This window comes from Cryptomeria japonica, chromosome 7 (genome assembly GCF_030272615.1).
Source record: "Cryptomeria japonica chromosome 7, Sugi_1.0, whole genome shotgun sequence".
NCBI lineage: Eukaryota > Viridiplantae > Streptophyta > Pinopsida > Cupressales > Cupressaceae > Cryptomeria > Cryptomeria japonica.
In genome coordinates this window covers 135,266,557-135,288,465 of record NC_081411.1, presented here as the reverse complement: position 1 = coordinate 135,288,465, position 21,909 = coordinate 135,266,557, and positions in this window count along the sequence as shown.

Sequence of the window (21,909 nt, the reverse complement as noted above, 5' to 3'; positions counted from 1 at the left end):
AATTAAAACTTTGATTGCAAATCCAATTTATTGAGAAAGATATCCCTATATTAATGCTTGACATTAATACATTCTAAACTCCAACAGAGGATCATACATATCCAAACATTATCCTGAATCCAAAATGATTGTTCGTAGAATTTAAACTCTTCCTTGAAGAGTACCTAAGAACACCCATTACACTCCCACTTTGAGAGGACAAACCCAAACTCCCTTGAAGACTAGATTTATTGAAAATAAGAGAAGGCCTAGAGACAATCCAATAAACTGTATATATGCCTTACATATATATGACCTCCGACAAGAAAAAACTACAAAAAGAAGATATCTTCCATTGCTTGAAAAAGGGACATTGTATTACAAATTTGGAAAAAACTCAAAATTGGAAACCAAGATTCAGGAGCCTTGCTCACAAAAAATCTAGAACCCTTACAAAATGAGAAGACCTCAAATAAGGAGGAGGATGAGGGGACAAAATTAGATTTCATCTCTAACAATGGCAACTACGCAATATTTTAGCATTAACCACTCACACACTTGGCCTGCAGAAAATCTAATCTTTTTGACTGAAAATTAAATTCTAAGATCCTGAGGTAACTGCCCAGAAATATTTTTGATGGGTTACACTTGACTGCAAAAATGGATTTCTTGGATCAAGATCTTTCCAATGATATATAATACTTATATATCGGACAAAAAATAATCCCTCAGCCATCGGTCCCTCTGCAAGTCAGTCATTTAAGTTTCTGCCTTTTCACCACAATGTGAAATTATATTTTAAATTTTGACTTTCCTGCATAGATCTCTACCACATGTCACCTTCTAGTTCACTCATGAGTCCCTCTATGCACCACTTGTCCTTCCACTCGTACAAGGCTGGACTTACCCTTTGACCTAGGCCCACCCTGGTTATTCTTCTTTTTCTCTTCCTTATCACTAATCCATGATGGATATTCATTGTGCATCTTTGGACTGCGAATCAGTGACCACCGTCAATCTCCCTTAGTTTTGCTTGTTCTTTATTTCCTACGAACTGCTCTTTCTATGGGTCCCACTGCTTAGTCACCAAGTCGTGCCTCTTAGCCATCGAGCATCTTTCCATCGCGACATGGCGACCACCTTCGGATCATCCATCCAACCATCAGATCTTCCTTAACCTATTCATCCTTTATCTCTTCTGAGTGGCTCCCTCTATCACCTTGTCCATCTACACCATGTTTCAATGTTTGGTTCGCCCACAGATCCACCTAACTGCCACATGGGCCTTCCATTGGACTTGGGCCTGCCTTGGTTATTCTTCTACTCTCTGCCACATGGCATGTTCTGATTTACCCCAAGCCCACCTAGACTGCCACCTCGCCAGTTGCAAAGTCACGGGGGATAACTATCAAGCATCTTTCTATCACGGTATAGCGATTGCAATTGGATCTTTTGCATCACTGTTCGATCTTGCTTGGTCTGCCCGACCGTTAACCTTGCCTGATCTGCTCCTTTCTACCACATGTCACCACTTGGTACACCCTGATTCTTTCTAAGATCTACCTGGGAACCACCTGTCTATCAGGTCTACCATGCGTCAACCTTTGGTTTGCCACCTGATCCACCTAAGCACGGCCTCATTCACCACCTCAGTGCCACTAGACGCACCACTTCCTTTGGTTTGTTCGACATCAGTCTTTTGGTGAAACTTCCTCCCTCGGAGAGCCATTTTCATGTCTCTTCAAAACCTTAGTTTCATCAACACCTTTTATGTCGATGAAACTGATGCCTTTGGTGAGTCCTTATAGTGATCCATCAAAGCCACAATCCATTCAATAATTTTGATGACATGCCACCTGTCTGCCATGTGGCACCCCTTGATTGGCTCTGGGGTCCCTATCCTAACACCTTAGCATGGCCTCCACTAACCACCGAAATGAACCTCTTCATAACTGTCTTCCTTAATTGCTTGTATTAACTATTGGCCATAGTTCACAGTTACAAGTTTGTTGCCAAGTTGCGGTGATTAACAATCAAGCACATTTGTATAGTGGTATAGAGATGGTCATCCAATCAATTGCAACCTACTCGCCCATTAATTTTCCCTTTTACTGCAAAATTTGGCCACTCTGAGATGCTTGTGCACATGGGGGGCCCACCAACGCTGAGCTGCTACTTGCCAAAAGCCCGCAAGCTTTGACACTAAGGATATATGTGACCTTGCATATAATACTGAAATGCTCCTCCCCACGGCCAATGTGGGATAAATGGACCATGCCTGGGCCTTTCCATCGGATCATCGGGACTCCTCCAAACATGTTAGCCTAATGGCCAATGCCATCTTCCTCCACCTTATGATGTTCCATCAGGTCATCGTGTAGCATTACATTGCACTATTCCGATGGCCTATATCACCAATATCTACCTTCTCCACTTGCACCTTGTCATCGGGTGGTCAAGATAACATGAAACCGCTCCCCCTGATACCCGATAACTCCACACACAACTAGTGACCTCATCGGGGTGAGTCCTACCGATCAGGGTAGGTTTTTCCGATAAGGAAAAAAATCAAAAACTACCAGAAATACGCTAGGAGGAAGTGCAGATGCAAAATTCTTGAAATGGTCCCCTCAAATTCACCAAATTTTCATGAGTCCCAACAAGAGGTACATGGGTCAAGATGATCAGTTAGATCTTACAAACAAGTTATGAGATCAGATAGCTATAGGTGAGGTTGTTGATCTTGCAGATACAGAGCTAACCGAATGAAGAAGCATTCTGATGAGATTTGACAATGGTGATTGAGTTGTAGCAGAGTAGATAGAAGAAAGTAAAGATTACTAAATATAGTAATCTAAACTCGGTGCTTGATTTAAAGAAGGAAGTTATTGCATTTAACGATGATAGGGAGAAAATCTCTAGAGAATATCTGGAAGATCAAATCTGCTTGATCTATGAAATGTACATTTAAAGTTGAGCTCTTGGTGGGAGTGTATGTGTGCTCTCAAGATAATGTATGAATGTGTACATGGCTGAGATGGTTGATGAGCTGGTGCATGGAACTGCCACAATGAATATTGAGATCAAAGCTTCCCAGTTGAATCTAGCAAATCAACTATACATATTAAAAGTCAGAAAGGATTACAGGCTAGTTACTTGTGTGCCTGGGAACTCAGATTGCCAACTGGACCAACTAAATGAATGATATGTATGTTGCATAGGAAATTGTATAGATCATGTGGCATGACAATGAATTAGAATGATATAGAAAGGGGAATGTTGTAGTAGAATGTGATATAGAGAATATAGTAGATAAGTGATCCGAGTCTAGAAAAGGAAGGAGGTAACTACCATGAACAGAAGTTGCAAAAGCACACAGAGAGAAAAAATATAGAGTAGTGTTAAATAAAGTAGTGTGTGTGGAGCTAGAGAGGGGTATATTGTAGTAGAATGTGATATAGAGTAGGTAACTACCATGAACAAAGTAGTGTGTGTGGAGCTAGAGAGGGGTATGTTGTAGCAGAATGTGATATAGAGAATATAGCAGATAAGTGATCCGAGTCTAGAAAAGGAAGTGCATGCTTGTGTGTGTGGAGCTAGTGAACAAGGAAGGAGGTAACTACCATGAACAAAAGTTGTAGAAACACATAGAGAGAAAAAATATAGAGTAGTGTTAAACTAAGAGTAGAGTGCAGATAACAACACCAGAGAATAGAGACTGATATGTTGTGGTTGTAGGGTGACAACATAGAAAGTAGAACAAATAGAAAACAGATAGAGCACAATAATGATCAAAGTGCAGAAAGTGCAATAGAAGGAAACAAAAGAAGAACAAAGAGAAGAGAGCAAAATAAGAAAGATAAGAGGAAATCAGTTAGGTGTTACAGAATATCATCTGTAACAAGGTACTTTATATGTATTTGAATATATCTTCATTATAATCTCTAAGTGGATGCTTAGAGCTAGGGGTTGGTGCTCCTTTGGGTTGTAGCCCATAAAATATAGGGGTTGGTTCTCTTTGGGTTGGTGCCCTAAAGATAAGGGTTGGTGCTCCTTAGGTTGGTGCCCTAAATATTAGGGGTTTCTGCTCCTTCAAGTTGGTGCCCATAAAATTTGTAACTAATGTTTTACTTGTGAGGTTGGATTGGAGCAGTAAACTCCAGTAGAATTTCTCACCAAGGTTTATCCCCACCATGGGTTTTCCTCGTATTCACTTGTGTTATGTGATGTCTCTTATGTGTGTGTGCTCATGTGTTCAATACCCCTTCTCATAGTCTTGTGATTAAATCTATTGAAGATTAGATCTATTAGAAGTCAAAGTTTTAATTGATTACCTCTGATTCACCCTCTTCTTAGTGGTCCATTGTGTTCCAACACATATCTTTCATTTGAATTTCAGTGAGAAAAGTTGCTTGATTGCTCAGTTTGATGAAAGTTGGTTGTGGCATTAAAGTAGGCACCGGTTAGGAGGGACCTCAAAGATATCAATTCGGACTGGTCAGCAAGAGTAAACACAATGGAAACACAAAGATATGATGGAGGAAATGTAGAAAAAATTGTCTTATTGTATTAAAACTAATTACAACCAACCGGTAACTACTGGGTTACAAAAAACTGGCTCATAGGCCTGCTAGAACATGGTCAAAGTATAGAATAGGTCACAATCGAGTTCTTGAATCTCAAGATCTATCTTCTATGTTTAGTCTTACTTCTTGATTATATTCTAATACTCAATTACAATGATTTATATGATCCAATGGGATCCGGTCAACCTAAAAAGGGATAAAAACTCGAAGAACAAGACCTAACATGCAAAACCAAGGTCGGCCTCCGCCAAAAGATTCCTCTAAAAAATCCAAAGGATGAAGTAGATTTACCTAAGATTGTGAAACCTCATAATCTGGTATGTAAGGAATGTCAAATGGGAAAGCAAGTTAGAACAACTTTTAAGAGTATTTCTGAGAAATCCAATAATGTTCTTGATTTAATTCATACTGACTTGTGTGGTCTGGCAAGAACAATAAGTCTACAGGGAGATAGATATTTTATGCTAATCATTGAAGATTATTCTAGAATGTGTTGGGTTACTTTCTCAAGGAGAAATCAAAGGCTTTTGGAAAATTCAAGTTATACAAGGCAATGGTAGAGAATGAAACTGACAAGAAAATTAAATGTTTAAGATCTGATCAAGGAGGAGAATTTATATCTAAGGCATTTAATACATTCTATGAAGTGAATAGAATCAAAAGACAACTATCAGCACCCCAGACCCCTCAACAAAATGAAATTATGGAAAGGAAGAATAGAACTATTCTAGAGGCAGCTAGAAGCATAATATTCGAAGTAAATCTACCTTATGTGTACTGGAGAGAAGCAATGAATACAATAGTTTACACTTTCAACAGAATTCACATCAAAGGTGATACCGATAAGACCCCTTATGAACTGTGGTTTGGTAATACTCCCACTCTTAAAGCCTTCAGAATATCTGGAAGAAAATGCTATATTAGGAGAGATGAGTATGTTGGTAAATTTGATCCTAGAAGTGATGAAGGAATATTTCTTGGTTATTCTTCTAAGAGCAAGGCATATAGATGTTTTAATAAAAGATTGCAGAAAATCATTGAAAGTGCAATGTGAAGATAGATCAACACTTTAGAAGAAATTCAAGGTCTATAGATGTTGAACTGGCAGTTGAAACGATCATAAATGAACCAATATAGATTGCACCGGTACAAAATGTGGATCCAGTCACACCAACATCATCAGAGAATTCCATAGTGACTGAAGGACAACAACATGTGAATAAACCTAGGTATGTAAGATTGAATCACTCAGAAAATTAGATAATTAGGAATAAGTATCAAGGTGTTATGACAAGAGGAAGACTAGCAAATGAAGAGGTATGCTTAATTTATCAAATTGAAATAGCATCTGTTATTGAAGCAAGTCAAGATGAACATTGGATAAAAGAAATGGAAGATGAATTAGAACAAATTGAAAGAACACATGGATATTAGTTCCTTGGCCTAAAGTCAAAAATGTAATTGGAACTAAATGGGTATTTAGAAATAAGCTTAACGAAGATGGTAAGGTAATTAGGAACAAAGCAAGATTAGTTTGTAAAGGATATTCACAAAAAGAAGGAATTGATTATAATGAAACCTTTGCACCAGTAGCTAGAATTGAGGTAGTCAGAGTATTTCTTGCATTTGTAGCTCATAAGAATTATAAAGTATATCAGATGGATGTAAAATGTACATTTCTGAATGGTGATCTTGAAGAGGAAGTTTGCATTGAACAACCTGATGGAGTTTCATTGACAAATGATAAAGATATGGTTTGCAGATTAAGAAAAGCTTCATATGGATTGAAGTAAGCTCCTAGAGCTTGGTATGCTAGATTGGACAAATATCTTTTGAAACTTGGTTATACTAAAGGTAATGCTGACAATAACTTATATTACAAAGTGACTAATGATGACATCTTGGTTATTGAAGTTTTTGTTGATGATATCATTTTTGGAGGAGAAGATAGATTGTGTAAGGACTTTGCTAACAAGATGCGGGAAGAATTTGAAATATCTATGATTGGGGAGATAAAATTCATTTTAGGATTGCAGATTTCACAAACTGATAAAGGTATATTCATATGTTAAAAAAAATACTTGAAGGAACTACAGAAGAAGTTTGATATGGAAAAATCTAAACCGGTAAGTACTCCTATGACTACAGCTGATAAATTGACATTGAAGGTGATGAATACTAAGAGGGGGGGGTGAATTAGTATACCAAAAAATACTGAACTCATACACTTAAACAGTCTAGCAGTAAACTAGTAAAGTAGTCTTACAAACAAACCGGTCAACACATATGCAAACCAAACAACAAATAAGGCATTCACCCACAGAAGCACAATCACCATAACACAAGAGATTTTGACATGGAAACCCAAATGGGAAAAACCACGGTGAGATGAAACTCACAAGTAACTATCTGCAGAATAGTAACCGGACCGGTTAAGGTCATACAATGTTCTTTACCAGAACAAATCCTGTTAGGAATCTTAGTCTCTATTAGGAGATAAGTCCGATTAAAGACTACCTTGTGAGAGGATTTAAGATCCATGGTTGTGAACCACCTTGTTAGAGTATTTACAAAGGCTTTGACAGGCCTACCTAGTTAAGGGTCTTCTAACTTGTTGAAGATATAAGTAATCAACAAGTGAGTGATCTAGATACTAGCACAGTATGCTTGGTTAGATCTATGAAAGCTTATTACTAATGCATTTTAGCATTACTTCAGTCTTTAGACACTTCACACTTTGTTACTTCACACAAATTCTCTCTGCTCTCCTATGATCGCTCATACAAAAACTCGTGCAATATCAAAAACCTTAGCAACACCTAAAACCCTAGACATGATGCCCTTATCAAGGAATCTAATTTCATGTCGGTCCAATAGGATTACATTGCAAGTTCCTAGGTTCAGTGTATCTAGACATATTTGGTAACATGACACAAAAGCATCGCCAAAGTTTCAGCACCACCAAACAAACGGTGGATGGTAACTCATCACAAAGTATTACCGGTTCATACAAAATGCTAGTTTACGCAAAATACCGATTGCCGGTTTGACAAAAATGAAGACTGGGAAAAATGATAACTATCACTTTTAGTTCCTTGTCTTTGCTCCACTTGAGATCCTCAAACCACTTGAGGTCTTCATGCCACTTGGGTCTTTGTGCTGCTTGAGATCGGTAAACACTTTCTGCAAAACACTGATAGTCTAAAGACTAATACATGATACCGGTTTGGAACAAGTACCAGTTTGAGCATCACTCATACTTACAAAAAGTGATCTCATAGAAAGTGTCTGTCCATCAATGACAATCACAACATAATCATCAAAAATTCCAACAATCTCCCCCTTTGGCATTGATGGCAACACTTAGGAAAATTTTTGACATCTAAGTGTTTTACAAAAAAGAATGCCATAATCAAAATTATTCCCCCTAAGCATATACACTATCCCTTTGCAGAAAATACAATGTATACTACTCCCTTATAGAGATAAACATGAAATTATACATATCATGCATCAAAATTTGAAATACACAGGAATACTTCTCCCCCTTTGCCAACAATGACAAAGTGCAACAAAACAACTCCTATTTCATTAGCAAAAATAATAAGAGTTTATGACAATAAAGAGTGAAACTTGTCAAAAATAGATTTAAAGTCCTGCATAAATTGCTTCATGGATAAGGACTATGACTCAACAAATGTGGTAGCAACCTCACTCTCCATTTGCATCTAGGATACCTATTCCTCCATGTCATCCATGGTATTCATCTCTTGAGTGACCATTAAGGCATCTAGATTGAGATAGCATTTTTGAAGTATTTGCAGTCTTGGTAGTAGAACTAGTTGAAGTTCCTACAAATCTTTGGTCTGAGTGCTGATCTCTAACTCTATTCTAGAATTTTGAAGTTGAAACCGGTGAATGGTTTGGCCATAAGTGGTGAAGGAATCATATGGTGGCTTGAAGGCACTTATGAATGACTGCAAGTCAGATTACAGTTTGCCTTTCTGAGTGAGCACATCATCACATAATAGATGGGGTTGTCTTATCTTACTTAGCAGAAAATTCCCCTCATCCAGAGCATCCCTGATGTCTTTCTATGCTTTCTAAAGCTCTGTCTGAAGCTCATTCAACTTTTTCACCAAGGCAGTGTTCAGAGCCTTTTGATGCTTCTTTTGAGCATTGGCTTCAGCAACCTCTTCCAGGCATTGCACCTAGTCCTCTACAACTATGCATAAGAGTTTGAGTTGTGCCAAAGAGAAATCGGTACTGGGGAGGTTGGTATCGAGAATCAAACTGATAAGAGTTTCCACCACAGTTTGAATCATATCTTCCTCCTTTTTCCTCCTTAGTGCATCCAATCGCTCTTGAGCAAGCTTAATACTTTGCAGTAACTTCATTTCATTTGCAAATTGGAGGTCAATGGGACTGGTAATGTCAGCCAGTTTGGCTTGACAACCAGATGCCTTTGGGGTCTCCACCTGTGTGCACTGTGTTGCTTCCTCCTTCTCTTTGGTTCTCAGCTTGTCCTCTTCGGCCTTCTTTTTCTCCTCTTCCTCTGCCTTTCTTTTCTCTTCTTCCTTCTTCCTCTCTTCTTCTTTCTGCTTTTCTTCTTCTTCATCCTTCTTCTTCTTCTCCTCTTCCTTTTGCTTCTCCTCTTCCTACTTCTTCTTCTCCTCTTCTTTTCTCTTCTCCTCTTCCTGCTTCCTCTTTTCTTCTTCCTTTCTCTTTTCTTCATCTGGCCATTTCTCTTCTTCTTTCTATTCCTCTTCCTTCTTCTTCTCTTCCTCTTGTTTCCTATTCTCCTCTTCTTTTCTTTTCTTTTCCCCTTCTTTTCTCTTCTTCTCCTCTTCCTCCTATTTCCTCTTTTCTTCTTCCTGTTGCTTCTTCTTCTTCTCCGCTTGCTCCTTTTCAGCCTTTTCTTTGTCTTATTTCTCTTGTCCAACCACTTATGTTGGTGTATCTAGAGTAACAGTTTCACCATTCAAGGCATCAACATCAATGGGGTCCATTTGATCAGTGATCGGTTCTCCTTCACTCTCATATACCTCATCCAGTTTGTTGATTTCTAGTTCTTGCTCTGCTTTCCTGTTGGCTTCAGCCACTTGATTCATCCTCAAAGAGGATTGAGTATGAGAGTGGGTATCTTTCACCACTTTAGGAACTTTTCCTTCTAGCAACAAGAGTCTCCTTCTTCTCATGAAGAAGAGGCCTTTGTAATTTTCCATAACTTCGTACAGTTCAGAATTAGAAACATCAGGAAAATAGTGTGCAAATACTTCCTCTCTTATTTCCTGTTCCTTCTCTATGGCAATGCACCATTTGTTATCTAAAGAATTATACAAAGAATCAGGTGCCTTAGATCTAATTTCTAATGGTGACTGGTCATTACCACATAAATAAAGAATAACTTCTTGTTCTACTTCCTCTTTCTCATTGTCATTGAAATCATCAAAGTATTCTTTCAAATCACCAAGCAATTTTCTTCTAACATTCTTGATTGTCCTTTGACAATGTGACAAAGGTTTATAAGAGGAAATATCAATATTTATTGGTGCAGATGGTGTCGGTTCATTGCTGGTTGTCTTTGTCTTCTTCCTCATTTTCCTAGTCTTCTTAGGCTGTTCTTCAAACATAGTGTCCTCTAAGTCCGATGTGTTGTCTTTTTTCTTTCACTTCCTCTCAAATACCTTGGTAGGAGTAGCTTCTAGTTTCTTCTTTTCCAGTGATCGCTTGGTCACTTTAGGACTTATTGTAGTAACCAGTGCTAATACATATGGCACTTCCTTTGCCTTCTTTACTAGAGGTTCTTTTCCTTTCTTCACTAAGGGTTCTTTAACTGGTGTAACCCTTTCCAGATAGGTGTCGGTTCTCTTCTCCTTAGGATCAAGAGGTGAGGCAATAAGGGTAGAGGCATACCCTTCTAGCATATCATACATTACCTCATAACCCATATGCTCCACCTCTTCCTATCTAGGCTTAATGGCCTCCATTATGCATTCATCCACTTTGATGATAAATAAAATGTCCTCTTCTTATTTCTTGACCATATCACTGGATATCCTCATCCTTAGGCTCATCTTACTTTTGAACTCATCAAAGTATCTGTTCAAGACTTTAGGGTAACCGACTCCAACTGCTTGTAGACTTTCCTTTATTTTCTTTGTAACCGGTTGGTCAGCAGACCACTAAATATCACCTACTCCTGGAAAGTAGCCTTGGAAGTAGAAGAACAATCCGACCAATAGTTGTCCGAATTTAAATCTCAAGGCATTGTCCTATTTAATCAAATTTAGGTTCGCCAGAAGTTGTCTTTGCATACAGGTGCACAAATCAAATGATGCATCTTCCTTGATCATCCTATAGGCTACATTTACCACTACAACAGAGATAGAATTGATTCTGCTAGCATGGAACGTCCGGTATCCTATCACCATACACGCATATTTGAACAGATCATCCTTGATGGAATTGACAGTTATTCCTCGTGAGTCGCTCACAGAACTGGTGAGCTTGGTCATTTCAGTCTTGCTAATCTTCCTTAGGGTTGGTACTTCCCCAATGTTACAGAAACTGGTGACGGCATGAATCACTTCCGATGTGATGTCATGCGTCTGCTCTAAATATATTTTGTCACTGTGCACTCTGCTTAGAATTATGCGGATGTGATCATCTATAATTTCTTCAAGGAAATAGACTACATTATGAAGATTCTTCTTTTCCAATATGTTGAATTCTAGTTTGATCTTCTTGTCCTTCCCGCAGAATGAGCTTAACTGAGAATGGATCATTAGAGACCCTAGGTCTTCAATTTTACAGTCAATATAATTTGAAATGCCTTCCTCTACTATAACACCAGTGGGTATTTGGGATAGGGCATTATATTTTGCCTTCCGTTGGATAAAATCTACTGAATCAATGGGTGCACTAGAGCTAGAGTGTGATGTAGAAGCCATGATAAATAGAGAAATTCAAAAAATACCTTTGTAAATCAAAGTTTAGGGCTTGCAGATTCCACTTCACCACACACTCCTTTGGTTGTTGAACTATCACTTTGTGCTCTACACTTGACCGATTGATATTAGCTTCTGAATCTTCTTCAAGAAATTGAAATCACCTTGAATTGCAACACAAGTCGCCTTTCATCACTCTGCACTTGAAAACTTCTTCACTCAAAAACTGATAAGTGAAAAATGACTTGAAAATTCCTTTTAAATAAATTCTTCACCTACTATAATAAATGCTCCACTATTAGGGTGTAAACCCTAATTTTCCTTTTACCATTTCTGGTCTTCTACCAAATGACAAGTATCACATACCGGTTAAGGTCTTTTACCAGTGTAAACCGGGGGTTCAAAATATTTCACCATTTTCTCCCCCTAAGCTTTTTTGATGCTTAGTTTGCTGGTTCAGTGACTTCCACACTAGGTGCAGAAACCAGTTCCTCTTGTAACACTTCATCAGGTTTCTTCCTCCATGTTTTCTTCATGTCCGATTGAACAGTTTCAACATTAATCTTTCCTTTTGGAGTGACCGGTATATCATCTGATATATTCTTTCTTGTTCTACAGAATCTTGTTGTATGACACTTGCTATGTTGATTAACAGGAGTTGAATCATCCTTCCGTTCCCTCATAGTGTATTCCCCCATATCTCCTTCCAAGTGGTTAGACTTATACAAAGGTTGGCTCTGATACCAATTGATGAATACTAAGAGGGGGGGGGGTGAATTAGTATACCAAAAAATACTGAACTCAAACACTTAAATAGTCTAGTAGTAAACCAGTAAAGCAGTCTTACAAACAAACCAGTTAACACATATGCAAACCAAACAACAAATAAGGCATTCACCCACAGAAGCACAATCACCATAACAAAAGAGATTTTGACATGGAAACCCAAATGGGAAAAACCATGGTGAGATGAAACTCACAAGTAACTATTTGCAGAATAGTAACAAGACCGGTTAAGGTCAGACCGATTAAGGTCATACAATGTTCTTTACCAGAACAGATCCTGTTAGGAATCTCAGTCTCTGTTAGGAGATAAGTCCGATTAAAGACTACCTTGTGAGAGGATTTAAGATCCATGGTTGTGAACCACCTTGTTAGAGGATTTACAAAGGCTTTGATAGGCCTACCCAGTTAAGGGTCTTTTGACTTGTCGAAGATGTAAGTAATCAACAAGTGAGTGATCTAGATACTAGTACAATATGCTTGGTTAGATCCATGAAATCTCATTGCTAATGCATTTCAGCATTACTTCAGTCTTCAGACACTTCACACTTTGTTACTTCACACAGACTCTCTCTGCTCTCCTATGATCGCTCATACAAAAACTCATGCAATATCAAAAACCTTAGTAACACCTAAAACCCTAGACATGATGCCCTTATCAAGGAATCTGATTTCATGTCGGTCCAATAGGATTACATTGCAAGTTCCTAGGTTCAGTGTATCTAGACATATTTGGTAACATGACACAAAAGCACCACTAAAGTGTCAGCACCGCCAAACAAATGGTGGATGGTAACTCAACACAGAGTATTACCGGTTCATACAAAATGCCGGTTTATGCAAAATACTAGTTGCCGGTTTGACAAAAATGAAGACTAGGAAAAATGATAACTGTCGCTTTTAGTTCCTTTGCTCTGCTCCACTTGAGATCCTTGAACTGCTTGAGGTCTTTATGCCACTTGGGTCTTTGTGTTGCTTGAGATCGGTAAACACTTTCTACAAAACATCGATAGTCTAAAGACTAATACATGATACCAGTTTGGAACAAGTACCGGTTTGAGCATAACTCATACTTACAAAAATTGATCTCATAGCAAGTGTGTGTCCATCAATGACAATCACAGCATAATCATAAAAAATGCCAATGGAAGGATGATTCAACTCCTGTTAATCCGACAAGATACAAATCTATGATTGGAGGTGTACTATATTTGACACAAACCAGACCTGATATAATGAATGAAATATGTATTGTTTCAAGATTTCAGAATAATCTTAAAGAAAATCATGAATCAACAGTAAAAAGGATTTTCCGTTATCTACAAGGAACAACAAATCTTGGTTTATGGTATCCTAAAGATGAAAATTTTGAGTTATGTGCATACACCAATGCAAATTGGGCATGAGATGTAGATGACAAAAAGAGTACCACTTGCAGTGCAATCTTTCTTGATAGTAGATTGATTTCATGGATAAGCAAGAAGCAGAGTTGTACATCATTATCAACAACAGAATCAGAATATGTTGCAATAGCAACTAATTGTACTCAGGTATTATGGATTAATAAAATGTTGAAGGACATTAAGGTAAAATGAAAAGAACTGATAATCATTTATTGTGATAATTCAATAGCAATTGATATATCAAAGAATCCGGTATTTCACTCTAAGACTAAGCATATTTCTATCAAGTATAATTTTTTGAAAGAGAATGTTGAAGCAAAAGAAGTAAGATTGGTTTATGTGAATACTAAAGAGTAGATTGCAGATATCTTTACAAAGCCTTTGCCTAAGGAAACCTTTGAAGATCTCAGAGAGAAGCTTGGAGTAATACCCTCATCGATAGAGACTTAGATGATTGAAGATTGGCATCAAACCAGTACAAAATATCAGAGAAATCCTTTTCTGGCGTTGATGGAGGAAAGCTACTTCTCAGGGGGAGTAGCTGGTTGTATGTTCTGGTATTTTTTCTTAACTACTTTGGCATTTGATGTCAAAGGGGGAGAGATATTTATGGAAAAACATTATTCATTGAGAGAGATATATACTCTTTGTATTTTGGTTTTGATTTCTAGTATTGATCTATTCTGCAGATTGTCGGTTTTTGGCATTCTATTTTGGCACTTAGATGTTTTTCCATCTAGTTTTTCCATCAATGCCAAAGGGGGAGATTGTTTGTATTATGGATGTGTTGCATTGGTTTTTTCATTGATGTCAACAATTATCCTTTTAGAGATCTACATTGTTGATTTGGGACTATGGCTATATTGGTTTACTATTGAACCGACATATTGTGTTCACAGGCAAGGTTAGTGACTTATGCATAGTCACTGGTATATGCTCACTAGTAGGTTATATGGTTCATCGACACTAATGATGACTTTTTATCATCTGGAGATCACTTGATTATGTCTAAGACATGGTTTGGATACTTGGTTTTGGTGTTTTGTTATTGGTCTATTCAGGTTGACATATTTGTTGTTACTGATAGATAGGTCTAGGTTATGGACCGGTACACGTTATCTATTCCAGATCAGCACAACACGTTATGGAGATGATTTATTGGTTGAATATCATTGTAAATGTATTGAGCCGACATGTTATATCACATCATGACTTATTTGTAATTTATTTAATTGTAATATTCTTAGTGAGTTGACCTACACATTTGGTCTTAGGTTTTGTATAAATGTATGATCTTATTTGTGAGATGAAGTGTGGAAGTGTGGTAGTGTGGTATTATTGAAGATCACATGAACAAATCATAGAGCAAATCAAGAAGACATCATTTGAAGGTTCAAGGAAGGTTTAAAGGTGTTTATCAAAGCCTAAACCGGTACTGAATCGAGCATTGCAGATGCACTTTGAAACAGTACATTATTCTAGGATTTAACCATCCTACTATAGTCATTGCGACTCCCATTTGAGCAGTGTGCTCTACACGGTTGGCCTTTCTGCATGTGTAGACCCCATTTATATACAGATACTATCTATAGTAGTATCATCTGATTGTGGGTAAAGTTTCCCACCGTGGTTTTTCCCCTTATAGGGTTTCCATGTTAAAATCTTTGTGTTATGTGTTGTGGATGTTGTTTCTCTTTCTATTTCATGCATTAAGTTTCACCGGTATTGATATAAACTGCTAATATGTTAACCGATATTAAGTTTGGTTTACTGGTATTAAGTATTAAGTTGGATTAATTAATAATTGGGTTGAAATTCATTGACAACTGATTCACCCCCCCTCTCAGTTGTCCTTCTGATTCCTAATAGTGTAAATCATGGGAAAAGGTCAACTGCACACCAATGAACATCAGAATCAACGATCAGGGCTCTACAAGCTATGGAAGGGATCTAGTATATTACTAGTTCTTGAATATTGCTACAAGCTAGGGTTTTCGTTGCACCAAAAGATCAACTTGTCAATGTCCGATACAACCACTAGACTTATAGAATCCATAGGAGGTTGTTAAAACATGTCACAAATCCCTACGAGGGACACTAGCCCACTGTCAACAATCCCCCTCCTAGTGTCACTCATTGCATCTTGCATGATTCAAACCTATAACCAAACTCTATTACCACTTGTTACAAGCTAGGGTTGTCGATGCACCAAAAGATCAACCTGTCAATGCCTGATACAACCAATAGACTTATTGAATCCACAAGAGGTTGTTAAACCATGTCATGAATCCTCACGGGAGATGTTTTCCCACTGTCAACAAATAGGTCCAGGCAACCGGTAATAGGGAACTGTCAAATGGTAATAGGAAATTGTCATGGAAATCGGTAGCGATATCTTGCCGAAAAATTATCCAAATGCTCCAAGATTTGGAAATAAAGAAGATGATTAGGTTTTCAAGTAAAATCCAACTCCACAAGTTCTAATGAACCAAATCCAGTACACATAGGAAGAAATGTTGAAACTACAAATATAAAGCAAAACAAAAAACAAAATATTTTTGATTGATGCAAGATTGCCATGAACCGGGGATGCTCCTGCATCAGACATCTGGGGTTGTTGAAAAAAGTGAGTCTCTGAATTTCCTGGGGTCAGAGGAAAACCAAGGCAGTCTTCTTCTACCCAAGAAATCCAAGATGAATCTTCAACTGGTTTGTCCTTTCACTTCACAAGATATTCTTTATACTGACTGCTCTGGGTACTATACCCAATCCTACTTTCCAAAATGTTTTCAATTTGATCTGGTTACTTCCGGGAAACTATTTCTCCAAGTCTGCAATATTGCCCTCATCAAATTCTAGCTCATGATGTTGGCATTCTACACTCTTATGAGAATAGTTGATGTTGTCATTGATGGCAATGACCTGGCAACCAACTAGAAATCATCTATCAACCCACTAGTAGTTACTAGCATTGGCAATAGACTTCTACATTCACTGGCAGGCACTTCACCAGTAGCAGCAATAATGCATACCAACACTCAAGCCGACATGGAATAGACTTTTGTTTATTGTTTTATATTGTAATTATATTTTGTATAAGCTGACATGGAATATTATCAAAGACTCATATATATGTATGAGATCTTATAGGCCATTTGGAGAGAGGATATACAGTGATGAAAGAGAGAGCATAGACGATATTTTGTATAAGATGGTATAGTTGATAGTGAAGGTTTTTGTAATAGACTAAGCTTAAACTGGTATTGAACTTGGCATAGTTGATGTTGATTTGAAGTAGCACATTATATTGAATTTTGATAATCCATTTTGTAAGTCAATGAGACTTCTGTTTGGTGATTGAGTAGTGAGCTCTAGGTTGGTAGCCTTCCTGCATGTACAGGCCCCTCATTGTAAGTAATATTTATTCATTGGCCAGTGAGTGAATATTGTGGGTCACAATCCCATCAAGGTTTTTTCCACACCAGGTTTCCTCGTTAAATATCCTGTGTTATGGTGTGTTTTCTATGTCATCTCTATTATTCTTATTTGCTACATTAATTCTTATTTACCAGTACACTGTTTTGGGATACAAAGTTCTAAATAAGTTTAAATATTCTGCTAACCAGTTAGACACTGATTCACACACCCTTTCAGTGTCTTTGGGACTGTCATTGATTCTAACAATTAGTATCAGAGCCTGGTCCTCTATTTTCAAAAGCCTAACAGCTTGAGGAAGATTCTGACACTAGTACAGGCGGAGAACTTAAGGAAACAATTAGAAGGAGCTCTTGTAGACTATGATGTAGAAAAAGTGAAGAACATCAGATTGGAGGATGAACTTAAAACAACTCAAGAATTCATTTTGGCACTTCAAAATAACCTAGTTATTGCAAAGAATAAGAGAAAAGAACTTCATATGTAGATGTAGAATGAGGATGATGAAAAAGAAACTCTTAGAGAACTTGCAAACAAGTTGAGACAATAAAACAATACTATGAAGAATGAAATGCAAGATATGACTATGAGGTTTTGTAAAGACATTGAAGTTGGGAAGAAGAATGAAGAAGACTTGACTAGGAGACTCAATGATGCTAGAAATAAAAATCTAAGACCTAGTCATGAAAATGATATGTTGAAGACAAATCTAATTCACATGCAACATGATAAAACTGAGCTTATAAGACAAAAGGGAATTCTAGAAAATGAGTTGGCTACTGCAAATCAACACAAAGAGAAATTCAAGAAAAGTTTAGAGGAGCTTGATGACATGCTGAAAAGTCAGAAACCTAATGGAGATACTAATGGACTTGGATTTGAAGTTGGAGAATGTTTGGGCACAACAAACAATCTAGATCAGAACAAACTGGTAAGACAACCTAATGCTTATAAGTTTAATGGAAAATGTTTCAATTGCAACAAATATGATCATAGAGAAAATCAATGTAGATTTAGAAACAATCAGAATATTAATGCACCCACCGGTCGATGTTCCAAATTCAACAAAGTTGGTCATAATTCAGAAAATTGCAGAATGAATGTGAAATATTATGCTTGTGGAAAATATGGACACTTATCTAATCAATGCAGAACACAAACTGCCATAGGATATGGAAATGCTATTTAGAGGAATAATGTGACTTGTTATGCTTGCAACAAAATTGGTCATATTGCTAAATTTTGTAGAAGCAAGACTTCATCGACAAACAATAAAGGATCTAGTTTGAAAGGAAAAGAAAAGGTAGATGAGGTAAAGCAAGAATTTTCAAAACAATGGATTAGGAAGAGAGATCAAAATGTTGATGAAACTATCTCTATACTGGTAGAACAGAGTAACCCTCCATCGGTAGGAGATTCTTCATCCAAGTGAGAAGTAACCCTTTGGGGGTATTGCAGTAAGTTGAAAATCATGCAGATTACCCTCGGTCGATGGTGAGAAAATAGATTTCTTCTTTACCGATAAATGTATTAAGTTTTCACTTAATCAGTGAACAATTAATGCGGTTGGTAAGAGAAATGTCATTATAAATCATCGGATTTTCCTCATTTTTTATTCACCGAGCATTAAAATTAGCAGAGAGCATGAACATAGAGAAAAGGCATTCAAGGCAAAGGTGCAAAGTAATTCGTTTAGGCATTCAGAATATTTTCAGGTAGCTAAAGGTATTTTTCAATGGCTTATTCTTCTTCTCCCGAGTTTATTCCGAAACCTACTATTGTGGAAAACGTGAAACGCCCTAGGCCCATATTTAAGATAATTCTCGAGATTGCTAAACAAGATGACTCTGAAGGGACATTTTCAAAAATTCCTAAAGGTATAGTATTTGTAGAAGACCCTAGGATTTATATACATTGCAATATAGAAGAACTAGGTTCTGAAGAATTGGTAAAAATGTTTACTAAGGTAATTTGTGATGATAATGGCACTCTTAAACCCGAACACAAGGTTGTAGAAACTCTAGGTTTTGTGGAGATACTGAACATTCCTCAATTTCTAGAGGAAGTAGTAAGAATTGTTTTGAGTAGAGCACATAGAGAATTCTTATGGTTGGATTATGTCTGCAAAATAAACCGGCAAGCAATTAGGGCAATAACTGATTTACCCTCAACTGACAGCAGACCTGATAAAACAAAGAAGATTCCTAACAAAAAAGTGATGACCCTAACAGGAGAAACATCTAACAATAGATCACTACGAGTGAATGATATCAAATACATCAATGTGATATTTGTAAGTATGGTGCTAGGATACAAGACTACACATGCAAACATGCTAAACTCAATTTCTAGTCTTTGTATTAACAATGCTTATGAGATGGTTAACAACAATACAATGATAGATGTGTGTGAATGGCTGAAAGATGAACTCAGTGACAATTTGAAAAAGATTAAAGGAAATAAGAAAGGGACATTCTGCTTTGGAAATCTTTTGATATGTTTAATGTTGTATTTCACTAAGGAAATCCCCAATACACGACCTAAAGACTTTGGATATGACATACTGGTAGGAAAACAATTATAGGAAGCTTTTACTAGCATGGGAACTACAAAGGACAACAACATAATTGAATACTTTAAATCTTTCCAAGCTAAAATGAAAACCAGAGAAAGAATACCACAGAGTATAGTGGACAAATATGACAAAGAAATCTATTTTGTTGTACAGAAAGATGAGACATGGATGGAAGTTGTAATCCCTAGGACTGTATGGGTGACTGAAATGGGATATGAGGTAGATCTTAACATTCTTGAGACATATGCTAAAACTTTACTAGATGCACTGAGAGAACCATCAGAACAAGTTTTTGGTAGTGCTGAGACTATTGAAAGTGGTGTAAAAATATTGAAGCAAACAAAGAAAAGAGAAAAATATATTAGAGATGCATCCAAGAAAGTGAAGGAAATCAAGGAAAATGTAATGAACATCAGTGGCATATCGGCTACTGAACTTGAAGGACTACAACCGGAGGCACACATTTCACTAGTTGGTACATCTTTTGACAGTGATAAGGCAGCTAAGTTTAAAAGAGTTGAAAGAAGGAAGATAACACCTTCACCGGTACCCTCTCCTTCACCTAAGAGAACAAGGACCTTGAGGAAGAAACAAAAGGTAGTAAGGGAACCACAAAAGAAACTGACACCAAAGAAGAAACAACAACCTATTACTCTTTCTCTGAATGATTTATTGAGTGAAATAACTGATGATGGAAACTTGGCTAATGTACACAAATTGTATAACACATTTAATGACTTTGACAGGGAAAGCATTGATAACAGTATTATTTTACATTTGAACATATATAAAAAGGTTTTAATTGAAGTTGTGGATGACTTACCCAATGATCTGTATAGGAGATTGGAAGCAAAAAGGATTGCAATGATGGTATTAGATAAGAAACTGAAGGTTGAAAAACTTCTAGTTGTACATCCTGTAAACTCAAAAGAGGAAATTGATGAATTAATCTTTGAGGCTAACCAATCTATTCTTGCTAGTGGTCACCGACAAGTAAGTTTAGTGGAAGGAAGAGTAAAAGAGATTGCAGATGAAACTACTGATAATTGGGATATATTTTTTGTGGAGAAGGAAAAACAAGAGGAAATGAACCAACTAAAGAAGACATTTAAAGTATATTAGAAGGATAAGGACAAGGGAAAAGGTAAAGTTGGTGGTATTCCAAACATCAAGGTCACTAACAATCTACCGCCATGTTTGGATACTACACCGGTACATACATATGATCCACCAGTTATTAACACTGACGATACATACAGATGTTACACATGATGACACACATCCAGAATCGGACATACTATTCCCCATGAATGTGGATACTCAAGAAGTGAATATTGTTATAGATAAGGACAATACATAGGTTAAGGAAGACAATGTTGATAGTGGCAGCTTGGCTAAGAAACTGGTAGAGACTGTTGAGGTTGAGATCCCAACCCAAATAGAGAAACCATTAGAAGTAGATAAACCTACTAAAGGAATAGATGCTGACACAAGGCCACCTAAGACTGAATTACTGGCAGCTGAACTTACTGAGAAACCTACTGAGGCAGAGGTACATACTGAGGCAGAGGTACATACTGAGGCAGAGAAACTGGCAATCACTATGACATCAAAGCAGTCTGAGAAACCCTTGCTAGTTGAGATGCAAGCACAGACTAATCCACCAGAGGTAAACACAAGAAAAATGGTTACAACTGATGGAAGCAAAAAGATAATAAAGGCAATTGGTCAGACATTGGGCACATCAACAAGTGAATTCAGACCTATTAATGCAACATAGGTACTTTTGGATTCAATCAAAAAGATAATGGATTGCAATACTTTGGCCTACAATACAATTGATGACACTATACCAATTCTTAAATTGATTGTACCAAAATGTAACATAGATCATATTAAGGATTCTATAGGTAAATTGGACACATTGTCCAAATTTATTGCTGACAATGTAATAACCGTTGATAAAGTGAATGAGGATAAAATAAAGGAGAGAGTTGAAAAAGAGAAGGAAAAATTCTTTGATGACACCATAAAGAAGTGCACTTAACACCTGAATACATTACTACCGACACTAAACTCTATAATTTTGGAGTACAAAGAGCTATATAGGGAGACATGCAAACCTCACATTCTGACAAAGGACATAGACAAGGAGATCAGTAAAATACAGAAAGAAATTGATGACATAGCTAATAACA